Genomic DNA, 8,055 nt, shown 5'->3' on the forward strand with positions numbered 1-8,055 from the left:
TTGAGACGGAGTCTCGCTCTGTCGCCCAGGCTAGAGTGCAGTGGCCGGATCTCAGCTCACTGCAAGTTCCACCTCCCGGGTTTAAGCCATTCTCCTGCCTCAGCCTCCCAAGTAGCTGGGACTATAGGCGCCCGCCACCTCGCCCAGCTAGTTTTTTGTATTTTTTTTTTTAGTAGAGACAGGGTTTCACCATGTTAGCCAGGATGGTCTCGATCTGCTGACCTCATGATCCTCCTGTCTCGGCCTCCCAAAGTGCTGGGATTACAGGTTTGAGCCACTGCGCCCGGCCTCAAAACATTTTCTAATTTTTCTTGAGTTTTCTTCATTAACCCTCTGGTTATTTAACAGTGTGTTGTTTAATTTTCACACATTTGCGAATTTTCCAAGTTTTCTTTTCTCATTGGTTTCTAATTTAATTCTGTCAGAGAAAACACTTTATAAGATTTTAATTCTTTCTACTTTATTGAGGCTTGTCTTATGGCCAAGCACACAGATAATTCTATAGGATATTTCATGTGCACTTGAGAAGAAAGGGCAGAGTACTGCTGTTTGGTGGTATCTACTAGATTTTAGTCTTTCTATATTTTTAATTTTTTTAGTGAGTGCTATAAGGATAACTATACACATATCTACTTTATTATAATATATTTAATATTATTAGTTAATAGTGTAACATTTAATATAAAATGTAGAAATCTTCCATTCACATCACTTTTTTAAAAAAAATTCCGCCACCACTGAACTTTATGCTTCAGTTATCATATTTATTACATTGACATATGCTGAAAATTCCAGATGACAACATTGTAATTTTTGCTTTAAACAATTATATGTATTTTAAAGTATTTAAGGGGAAAATAATCTTTTATATTTACCCAAATATTTAACTTTTCTGGCTTTCTTCCTCTATTTGCAAAACTCAAGTTTTCCCCTTTATTTTTGCCTTTAGCCTGAAGACCTTACTTTAGCATTTCTTGTAGAACGGGTCTGTTGGCAACAACTTGTCTTAATTTTTCTTCATCTGAAACTATCTTAATTTTGCCTTTATTTCTGTAGAACGTTTCTGTTAGATATGGAATTGTATATTAATAGTATTTTATGTCAGCACTCTAAAGATGTTTTTACCATTTTCTGGTCTCCATAATTTCTACACATCAGACATTATAAACCATAAACAGGCAAGCAACACACTGGTAGAAAATATTCACAGTACTGATTTCTGAAAATAAACTTGTATCCAAGTTATGTAAAACTTTTAATGACTCAGTAATAAAATACAAATAATAATACAGTTTGGTGAAAATTTTGAATACATTTTAATAAAGACATATTACACATAACAAGCAAATAAACATGTTCAACATCATTAGATGTTTAGTGAAAGACAAATTAAAACCAAATGAGTAACTAAAATTGAAAGAAATGAAAAAGCAAAATATTGGCAACGGTGTGGAATGAAACTGTGAACCTTTGTTTATAGAAGTATGAAATGACACATACACTTTGGGAAACTTTTAGTTTATTTTAAATTTAAATATATATTTGCCCATGACCCTTCAATTTTACTGATAGGTATTTCCCTGAGAGAAATAAAAACATATGATTACATATAGATTGGAAAAACATTGTTCATAGTAGCTTTGTTGATCCAAGTCACAAACTGAAATTCAAGTAAGGTTCATAAGCAGTAAATGATTTAACAAATTATGGTATATTAATGAAATAAAAATTTATTCAACTACTGAGACACACAATATTCTCAAAAGCATAATGCTGAGTATTCTTTTGCTCAAACAAAAAATGTGTTTACCTTATAATTGTATTTGTATGAGGTTCTGAATCAAGCAAAAGTAATATATGGGGATAGACATTAGAAACTTGGTTGTCTTTGCCAATCCAACAGAAATACAAAAGATTTTCAGAGATTATTTTGCACACTTCTATGCACACAAACCAGGAAATCTATAGAAAATGGAAAAATTCCTGGAGGCACACAAATTCCCAAGATTGAATCAGGAAGAAATTAAAAACCTTAACAGATCAATAACAAGTTCCAAAATGGAATCAGTAATAAAACACATACCCACCAAAAAAAAGCCCCAAACCAGACAGATTCACAGCCGAATTCTACCACACATACAAACAAGAGCTGCAGGCCAAGCACACTGGCTCATGCCTGTAATCCCAACCCTTTTGGAGGCTAAGGCAGGAGGATTGCTTGAGCTCAGCACTTCAAGACTAGTCTTGGCAACACATTGAAACCATGTCTCTATAAAAAACAATTAAAAATCAGTTGGGCATGGTGGCACAAGTACCTGTAGTCTCAGATACTCCGGAGGTTAAGGCAGGAAGATTGGTTGGATCCAGGAAGCCAAGGCTACAGTGATCCCTGATTGTGCCACCGCACTCCACCCTGTGTGACACAGCAAGATTCTGTCATAAAAACACACACACACACACACACACACACACACACACACACACAAGAGCTGGCATAAATCCTACTGACACTATTCCAAAAAATAGAGAAGAGACTCCCTCCTAACATTATATGAAGTCAGCATCATCCTGATACCAAAAGCTGGAAAACACACAACAAAAATAGGAAACTTTAGACCAGTATCACTGAGAAGCCTAGATGCAAAAATCCTTAACAAAATACTAGCAAACTGAATCCAGCAGCATACCATGATCATATAGGCAACATTCCTACGATTCAAAGTTGGTTCAACATATGCAAATCAACAATTGTAATTCACCATATATACAGAATTTAAGACGAAAACCATATGATTATCTAAATAAACCCAGAAAAAGTTTTCAATAAAATACAACATCCTTGTATGATAAAAACCCTCAAGAAACTAGACATCAAAGGAACATACCTCGTAATTATATGAGACATCTATGAAAAACCCACAGCCAACATCATACTGAATGAACAAAAGCTGGAAACTTTCCCTTGAGCATTGGAACAAGACAAGGATGCCCACTCTCACTACTCTTATTCAACATAGTACAGGAAGTGCTAGCCAGAGAAATCAGGCAAGAGAAGGAAATAAAGGTATCCAAATAGAAAAAGAAGTCGAACTATATCTCTCTTCACTGACGATATGACTCTATATCTAGAAAACACAGAGGTCTCCATCAAAAGACTTCTAGAACTGCTAAACTACTACAGTAAAGTTTCATGATACAAAATCAATGTATACAAATCAGTAGCATTTTTTAATTATACTTTAAGTTTTGGGATACATGTGTAGAGCGTGCTGGTTTGTTACATAGGTATACATGTGTCATGGTGGTTTGCTGCACCCATCAACTCGTCATCTACATTAAGTATTTCTCCCAATGCTATCCCTCCTCTTGCCACCTCACACCCTGATAAGCCCCAGTGTGTGATGTTCCCTTCCTTGTGCCCCTGTGTTAGCTTTGTTCAACTCCCACTTATGAGTGAGAACATGTATTTGGTTTTCTGTTCCTGTGTTAGTTTGCTGAGAATGATGGTTTCTAACTTAATCCAAGTCCCTGCAAAGGACATAGACTCATTCTTTTTTATGGCTGCATAGTATTCCATGGTGTATATATGCCACATTTTCTTTATCCAGTCTATCATTGATGGGCATTTGGGTTGGTTCCAAGTCTTTGCTATTGTGAATAGTGCTGCAATAAACATACATGTTTATGTGTCTGTATAGTAGAATGATTTATAATCCTTTGGGTATATGCCCAGTAATGCAGTTGCTGGGTCAAATGGTATTTCTGGTTCTAGATCCTTGAGTAATCACCATACTCTCTTCCACAATGGTTAAACTAATTTACACTCTCACAAACAGTGTGAAAGTGTTCCTGTTTCTCCACATCCTCTCCAGCATCTGTTGTTTCCAGACTTTTTAATGATCATCATTCTAACTGGCATGAGATGGTATCTCATTGTGGTTTTGATTTGCATTTCTCTAATGACCATTGATGATGAGCTTTTTTTCATATGTTTTTGGCCACATAAATGTCTTATTTTGAGAAGTGTCTGTTGCAATCTATCCATCTGAAAAAGGGCTAATAAGCAGAATCTACAAGGACCTTAAAGAAATTTACAAGAAAAAAACAACCCCATTGAAAAGTGGGCAAAGAATATGAACAGTAGCATTTTTATACATCAAAAATGTTGAAGCTGAGTGCCAAGTTAAGAATGTAATCTCATTTGCAATAGACACACACACACACACACACACACACACACACACACATGCCCCTAGGAATATGGCTGTTGAAGGATGTTAAAGATCTCTATAAAGAGAATTACAGAATAGTGTTAAAATAAATCAGAGAAGGAAGAAATAAACAGAAAAACATCCCATGCTTATGGATTGGAAGAATGAACATCATTAAAATGGTCATACTGCCCAAAGCAATCCACATGTTTGATGCTATTCCTATCAAATTACTAATGTCATTCTTCATGTAATTAAAAAAAAAAAAAAACTCTTCTAAAATTAATAGAACCAAAAAGAGACCAAGTAGCCAAAGCATTTCTAAGTGAAAAGGACAAAGCTGGTGGCATCACATTATCCAATTTCAAAGTATACTACAGGGCTACAATAATCAAAACAGCATAGTACTAGTAAAAAAACAGACATAGAAATCAATGAAACAGAACAGAAAGCCCAGAGATAAAGCCACATAGCTAGAAATATCAGATCTCTGACAACAGTGACAAAAATAAGTAATGGGTAAAAGACTCCTTATTCAATAAATGGTGCTGGAATAACTGGCTATCCATATACAGAAGAAAGAAGCTGGACTCCTACCTCTTACCATATACAAAAATCAACTCAAGATAGATTAAAGACTTAAATGTAAGACTTCAAATTATAGATGTAGACATCGTAGAAGAAAACCTAGAAAATATCCTTCCTGACATTGCACTTGGCAAAGAATTTATGGCTAAGTCCTCAAAAGCAAGTGCAACATAAACAAAAATTGACAAATGACATAAATTAAACTGAAGAGCTTCTGCACAGCAAAAGAAACTATCAAGGGAGAAAACAGACAACCTACAGAATGGGAGAATATATTTGCAAACTATGCATCTGACAAAGATCTATTACCCAGAATCTATAAGGAACTTAAATCATCAAGTAAACAACAACAGCAAACATTAAAAAGTAGACTAAGGACATGAATAGACACTTCTCAAAAGAAGATACACAAGAGGAAAACGAACATGAAAAAACTCTCGTCATCACTAATCATCAGAGAAATGCAAATCAAAATCACAGTGTGATGTCATGTCACACCTGTTAGAATGACTTTTGTTAAAAACTCAAAAAACAACAGATGTTGGTGAGGCTACAGAGAAAAGAGAACACATACACTGTTGGTAGGAATGTAAATTAGTTCAGCCACTGTGGAGAGCAGTTTGGAGATTTCTCCAAGAACTGAGAGGTGAACTACCATTTGATCCAGCAATTCGACTACTGGGTATATGCCCAAAGGAAAATAAATTGTTCTACCAAAAATACACGTGTACTTACATGTTCAACAAAGCACTGTTCAGTGTGTCGAAGACTTGGAATCAACCAAGGTGCACATCAACAGTGGGTTGGATAAAGAAAATGTTGTACGTATACAGAGTAGAATACTACACAGCCATAAAATGACCAAAATCGTGTCCCTCGCAACAACATGATTGCAGCTGGAAACGATTATCCTAAGTGAACTAAGGCAGAAACAGAAAACCAAATACTGTATATTCTCACTTATTAGTGGGAGCTAAAACACTGGGTACTCATCATCATAAAAATGGGAACAACAGACACCAGGAAATTTAAGATAGAGGAGGCAGAAAGGAAGCAAGGTTTGAAAAAAACTACTTATTGGGTACTGTATTCACTACCTGGGTTAGAGATTCATTCATACCCCAAACCTCAGCATCATGCAACATACCTTTGTTGCAAACCTGCTCATGTATCCCCTACTCTAAAATAAAAGTTGAAAAAAAAAGTCTCTAATAGAAGAAAACAAACTTGGTTGTCTTTAGAGAGGGATTGAGGGACAGGAGGAAATTTTGACGTTAGTGTTGTTTATGTGATGGTAATTGCCAAAACTAATTAACTGTATATTTTATGTTTTACATGTTACTGTATTTGAATTATGCAACAAATTTTAAATAGCAAAATACATTAAAATGCAATAAAAAACTATACACAAAGAGAAGTTTTAAAAATTGATGAATTTTAATTTAACAATAGCTGAGGTTAATTTGAAAGAAGATGTATTCTGAAAATAAACATTTAACTTAGAAATCCAAACATATCTATGTGATCTAGTTACTCCAAACAGGTAAGTCATACCAAGCTTGGTGTCTTAGATATGGTATGTCCAGGTTCCCTTAACAAACTCCAATCCAAGCAGCGCATAAGAAACACAACATTGGGTGTAACAGAGCTTCTGGTTTTGGACTTGCAGGTATAAGAGAAATAGAAGAGATATAAGAGAAGTGATTTATCTTCAGCCTGTGAGGCTTTCCTTCCACTGGTGCCAATCCTTTCAAATGCTGCTCAGTAAGTGCAGAATGAAGACATAGAAGAAAGGCATCCATTTATCAAAGAAAGAAAAATCTAAAAGCAATAGAAGTGCTTGCCATTTTAAGTTTACTTATGTTAAATTAAGTTTAATCAAAAGCTGTATCCTTACATATTTTAAGTTCAGCCTAAAGGTTTCTCTGTACATAGTGAATCATAACCTAATCAGGTGTAAACAGACTATAACCTACACTTACAACAAGTAGCTAAGTCTCAACCAATCACAATAACCATAGTTCAGCCACTCACAGGCAGCCAACTGCAAACTGTGTTCAGATAAGACAATTGCTGACCTATTTTGTTTTCTGTACCTCACTTTCCTCTTTCTGTCCATAAATCCTCTCTATGTGGCACCAGTGAAGTTGTTCTGAACCTCTTCTGGTTGGAATAGTGTAGTGGGGGGTGGTGCTTAATTTGTTAATTGTTCTTTGGTCAATTAAATTCTGATAAATTTAATTTGTCCTAAGTTTGTATTTTAACATTTATACTTCAGTGTCCAAATTGTTTAATTAGTAAGAATCTATCTATCTACCTATTATCTCTCTAATGTACCATATATATCTTATATCTAATAGATACATTAGATATTTAGGTAGTATATAAAATATATTCATACATGTGCAGAGAGCATGAGGGAGAGACTAGGTTAATGCAATAATAATAATACAGATAGAGACTTCTATATGATTATCTTAATAGGTTTCTATTTTCTTCCTCATTCCCTATTTTCTAGCACTTTCAACACACTCTTTTATGTCTACTTCGATCCTCGATCGGCCCAGCCACACCATGAGCACAGCTCTCTTGAAGGTCACCAATGCCCATCATTTGGCTATATCTAGTGGATACTTTTTACTGTCTAATGATGACAACCTCTTTCTTAAAGTACCTTACTTTTTGACTTTTTATAGCTCTAGTGTTTCATAATATTCCTCCTCCATTTGGGTAAGTTTTTTCTAACTCCTTTTTGGGCACATCTGCCTCTACCTCATCTTTAAATACTGGTGTTGTTCAAGCCTAAGTCCTAAACTCTGTGTTCTTGTTCCATAGTTGCCTCTTGAGAAACATCACTGATCTATGTCATGGTGCTTCTCAAGTTCATATTTTCTTCTGGATCTTTTTCTCTGAAAGTCAGACTTGTATATCCAATTTTCAACAAAAATTTCAGCACGACTGTCTCACAGATGCCCTATTCTTCATACCTTCACAACTGAGTTCATCATCTTTGCGCTGGCAACACCTCAACCTGCTTCTCCGTATCTCAATTACTATCCCTTTTGCCTATGTCATCTAAGACTACTCTCTTGCTAAACTGTCTGTAAACCTCATAAATCCCTCTGACGTCATCTATTCCAAGGTACTGTCATCTTCTGGATACCTTTTAACTAGTCACCAACACTTTCTCTGTATAAACTGATATTTTAAAAATTATCATACTATAGTATATGTTTTTCCTGGAAATCTATATTCC

Source organism: Rhinopithecus bieti, unplaced genomic scaffold (genome assembly GCF_001698545.2).
Source record: "Rhinopithecus bieti isolate Rb0 unplaced genomic scaffold, ASM169854v2 scaffold_76302, whole genome shotgun sequence".
Lineage (NCBI taxonomy): Eukaryota > Metazoa > Chordata > Mammalia > Primates > Cercopithecidae > Rhinopithecus > Rhinopithecus bieti.